Source organism: Mytilus edulis, chromosome 4 (assembly GCF_963676685.1).
Source record: "Mytilus edulis chromosome 4, xbMytEdul2.2, whole genome shotgun sequence".
Lineage (NCBI taxonomy): Eukaryota > Metazoa > Mollusca > Bivalvia > Mytilida > Mytilidae > Mytilus > Mytilus edulis.
In genome coordinates, this window is record NC_092347.1 from 10,528,316 (window position 1) to 10,533,844 (window position 5,529).

General features: G+C 30.2%; 1 long non-coding RNA gene across 1 annotated transcript; it reads left to right on the forward strand.

The window, feature by feature from the left end:
- Nucleotides 1-1,975: 1,975 nt before the first annotated feature.
- LOC139518368 (uncharacterized) lies at nucleotides 1,976-3,954 on the forward strand. The gene is made up of 3 exons (XR_011663322.1): nucleotides 1,976-2,239; nucleotides 2,737-2,858; nucleotides 3,382-3,954. It is a non-coding gene; the product is annotated as an uncharacterized lncRNA (long non-coding RNA).
- The last annotated feature ends 1,575 nt before the right edge of the window (nucleotides 3,955-5,529 follow it).

Sequence of the window (5,529 nt, forward strand, 5' to 3'; positions counted from 1 at the left end):
GAGAAAATAGGTGAGGAGGCTAAAAGTCAAAGGTCGTCCGAATTTTTATTCTGATCTGGTTTCTTAAAATATATTAGTTTTTGGTACCAGTTGTAAAGTTGAGACTGGTACTATAATCAATGTTAAACCTTTCCCCTTCTTTATTTATAGATCTTGTACCAGTCAAAAAGGGTCTGCTTGTTTTAAATTTTCTATATCTTCCAGTTTTAGAATGCCTTCGTTTATGATAAAAATAAAAATGTTTGAAAGAATTATAAATAATATAAATTAAATAAGACGGACATAAAACATGTTTTTTGTTGGTAATTTCAACATAACTAAATATACTAAAAATAGTATGACTATATTTGCTATTTACTTTCAATTCTTAGTTTAATTTTTTACCATCCACAGAGATTTTCATTATATTATATATGGGACAATAATATATATTTTGTACAAGATTATATTTGTTCTAAATAAATATACATAACAATATGTAAATAATTGAAATTAAAAAAAAAAAGTTAAAAAACGAATTTTGGAAAAAGGGGGAGAGCTAAACTAGACAAACTATAAAAGGCCTGAAATGACAAATGTAAAATAATTAAGACGAGAAAACTAACTGCCTGATTTGTTCATATATTTCAATTCAAAGTGTTACATTAATTTCAGCTTAAACTGAAATCAAATTAGGTCAGGACTACTAAAGCGTACGTGGCATGGAATGAACTATTTGCCACTGGACGTTACGCAAATCATGAAAAATCCATCATACGAGGCATGTACGTACTTATTTCTAGATATAGCAGGGACCTTAAATATAAGTTTCTGAGTATATTACATCCTTATTAAATAATTTAGAAAGTACTGCATGAGATCTTGCCGGATATATACTAGTCAACAAAAGAAACGATACAAGACTTTTTTTTCAAATTTATAACAAAGTTTTCCGTTTATAGGACCAATATAGAAGGTAGTAATACTTAATCATTATGGAAATATAAATCCGTTTAAAAAAAATATTTTTTTTGCTTTCGTGATGTTTTTTGACGATTTTTTTTGTTTTTTACAAAATTTACATAAAACGACAATTTGAAAAACAGAAGTTTCAACTAATGATGCCAACCTCTCATTTAAAGGTAAAGACAATGTTTGCCATCAATTTGTTTTTAAAAATCATACAGTTTCTTCGTTTATTTGTTTACCAAAGTTCGGCCCCACGAGAAATCACGGCGTTAAAATGTATACATTATCAACTGATTTACCATAGACAGTATGTGTAAAGTGATATTCAAAAAGCGGTCACAATCTTAAAACTAATCCGAAATGTTCCAAATTTACTGTGTGTTGTTTTCATATCCAAAGCATTGATTTGAGACAAAAATAAAAAATTTTTTTTTGCATTTTTTGAGATTTCAAAAAAACACTTTTTTTCCCAAAAATTTGAAAAAGCAATATTTCAACCCATTAGTTACAACATGAAACACAACTTGATTAGCATATTGAATATTTTTAAACAAAGTTGAAATTTTATTTAGTACTTAGAAAATTACGTGTCGATTTTTTATTCAACTTTCCGCAAAACTTATTTGCACCCTATAGTCGTTTACAGCTCACTGCAAATATTGCGGACGCCTGACGCGTCTAGACGCGTTCCATTTTTAAACACAATATGTTCAGTTATTAACATTCGTGTTCCACATTGAACGCCAGCGTTAAAGAATATAACACATTGTGTTCAGTCTTTGAACGCACATGTTCAAGACAAGTGTTCTAAATTGAACACTAGAAATGTTCTAATATTGTAATGGGGAGTGAAAAAATATTTCATCGCTTCAGAGTCAAACAGACGATGAATAAGGATGATTCGCACTATAATTTGACGATAAATGTATTTTAGCTGTATCAACATAAGCAAATTATAGTTTGGTAAAACAAAATGAAAGAGCGTATTTATATAAGCGTGCAAATGATTGATTTTTAGTATAAATCTTCTTTCTAAAGGACTTACGTTCTTTGGGTATATTTTTTTACAATGTAAATGTGTAAATGCTCATGAAAACGTTGCTATTGTAAAAGCGTTCTGGCGTCGAACATGATGCGTTCAAATTTACCATTTCCCCCCGAACGCCATGTGTTCGAAACATGCCCGCGTACATAACAGCGCGTGACGTATTTAATGTACCGGAAGTTTGGTTTTTGATCGTGATTGAAGAAGCTTCACTGAAGAAAATTACAGCAAAGCTTGATTTAATAGGTATGTTTAATTATCTATATTTATCACACATTTTTTTTTAGTATTAAATCAACAAATTTCTACTTTCACAGGACACACTGAAGTATAAATGGAAGTAGAACATTTTGTGTCAACACATAACGGTGCTGTTATGCCATAATTCGATTTAAAAAGTAGGAGGTTCGTTGAGAGAATATATTTAGATGATCATGCTATAAAAAAAAAATAACCAATGTAAATTTATACGTAAATGTTTAATGATATCGTTGCTATTGTAAATGTGTTCTAGTTTCGAACATGAAACGTTCCAGCTAATCGTTTTCTCTGAACACCATGTGTTCCAATGTCAAGACAGAAGTTTGTAAAAAGGCATACTGCAACACTAATTTTAAATTTCTTATGTATATGTTATATTAATAGCTTTCTCATTCTTAAATACTTAAATCTTAGTAATTCATTTTAGCAAATGTCCACCGTTCATACATGTATTGTTATGTATTCTTATGTTACTTTTATAGGGTACAAACACAACTACAGTACTGAGGGGTAATTGTTCGTGCATACCTCGCCGAGAATGAAGAGAAAATTTCGCAGTTCAAGAGATTACTACTTATCTTGCACCATAAAAGTACTTTCATATGTAACTTTAAGAATTTTAGGAGTGCCCATTGACTTCTTACAAGTTTTGTTATTGCAGATTTATCAATAAAATGTGCACCATTCACTGGTGTACATTATAATCAGAAAACTATTTGAGCTAAATTCGATATAATAACATCAATTTAAATTGGAATTACCGTATACAGATCATAAGTGAAATTACTACATATCTTAAAAAAAAAGAGGCAAAAGGTAGTTAGTTTCTAGAAATGTGAGCAGTTAGTTTAATGACAAGTCTAACGACAAAGTTTTGCCTAAAACACCTACTGTATGAGCATTTGCTGGACACTTCCTACCATCTTTTTTTTAAAAGCTATAGAACACGAGAGCCCATATACTTGAAAATGCATGTATACCACTCTTTAACAAATGTATCTTATCTAATAATGCTGACAAGTATAATGGAATTAAAAAAACGAAATAAGAGTTTAATTCTAATTCTTAATGAATATCGACATGATCCATAATTTGTTTACTCATACACTTTATATTTCATATTTTAGAACTCACAGTTGATGGATAACAAGGTTAAAGAGTAGTTATAACCCAAGGAGACGAATGTTCTAAAAAATGGAAGCTCAAAAGACGAATGTTCTAAAAAATGGCAGCTCAAAATCAGTTGTAGACGACTCAAATCATGTTCAAAAGTACCTAAGGTAGCAGTGTTACATGAACACCGACTCGACTAGTAGCAGCATATACACAGGGTATTTTATGTTTGATATTGACTATCTGAGTGCTATGAAAGCTGTGGATCATCGAAAATATTGGTGATAAACGAGTCATTGACATAAGTATTTTGTAATTCAGGACAGTGCTTGACTTGAGAAGTTGCAAACGATGAGTTAAACTGTGTTCATAAGTCACTAAACTTTGTTGTTACATACTAATTTTAAATATGACGAACAATTTGTTTATGGTTAAATATTTGGACACATTAATTTTTGCAAATTACAAATGTTATATTTTTAATTTGTCTAACTTGTCATTTTAAAGTTGCTTCAATATTTCACATTGTATTGTACTTTTTTTTTTTTAATTTTGCCTCTTTTAATAAATTAAAGATGTCTTTAATCAATTTAATTATTTGTTTTAGAAGACCACAATTATGTTTCAGAGAATAAAACACTTTTTTCTGGAACATGTAAAATTGTGTTCCACTAATACATGTATATGTATACACTATGTGTTCTGGATATTAACACATACTTCTGGAACACAGTCCGAGCGTTCCAGAAGTGTTACAAGGCTTGGAACGCGTAACGGCATACAATTTTGCTCACAAGGTCATGTTCCAGATTCAAACACTAGGCGTTCAAGGAGTACACACTATCCGATCAAGAATAACACACATAGCGTTCGAAGGATGCACACATACTATTAAAAACTGGAACACCAAAGTTAATATTTAGAACACTGTTACGCGTTCCAGATTCAAACACTCGGCGTTCAAGGAGTACACACTATCCGTTCAAGAATAACACACATAGCGTTCGAACGATGCACACATACTATTAAAAACTGGAACACCAATGTTAATATTAAGAACACTGTTACGCGTTCCAGAAGTGTTACAAAAGGGTGTTCAAAAAGTGTTCAGATTCTTAACACTTTTATTTACAGTGAGGGAATTTAGATACTTTCCGACAAGTTTTAATTTTCATTATCACATGTGCATACATTTCAGATGAAAGCTTTTTAAAATAGTGTATTTCATTTTGTTTTATATTTAATACTTTTTGATAAATTTCATTTCAAAGTCGTGTATCGTTTCTTTTGTTGACTAGTATAGCATAGAAAAAAGTAAAATCACAAAAATACTGAACTCAGAGGAAAATAAAATCGGAAAGTCCCTAATTACATGAAAAAATCAAAAGACAAAACACATCAAAAACGAATGGACAACAACTGTCGTATTCTTGACTTGGTACAGGCATTTTCAAATGTAGAAAAATAGATGCACGCAAACATAATCCTACAACAAAAAAGTGGCCTTACCATTGATGGCCTGAATGTCCTTTTGGTATACACTGCAAATTTTAATCATTCGTACATTTGGAAAATAGATAGTTTTATATACTAAAACCTTTTACAGGATTACATGTGTGAAGTATATGCATTTTACAGATATAACAGCTTATTATGTAAATTTGATGAAAATCGTTTAAGTGCACATGTACCCAAATTTTGAAAGTTTTCCTTTATTTATCTCATAATTATTTGCCGTGGGTTGATTTTTTATATGTTATAAGACTTAAGTTAAGGTTTATAGAAAGTTTGTTGATTTTGATTTATTTTCATCATTTATGGAGATACGCTTGTTTCATTTCATGCCATTTTAGCTTTCTGAGCAAAGTGCCTTTATATAGATATTGTGAAATTATTTTGACAGAATGTTGTTCAAGATAATAAAAAAATTTGTTGTTGGAATGACTCATTAAATGTATTTTTTCTGGACATGTAAAATGACATGTAAAGTTTCACCTCCTCATTTTTTTTTTCGAATAACATTTTAGAAAAATATTTTGTGTTTTCATTTAACCTTTCTATATGTACTGTCTGGTAAAGAATTCATTTGATTTTGATAAAAGTACTTTCGGAACATTTTGCATGGTTTTCTGTGATACTTGCACTTAAGAGACCAAAGAAGT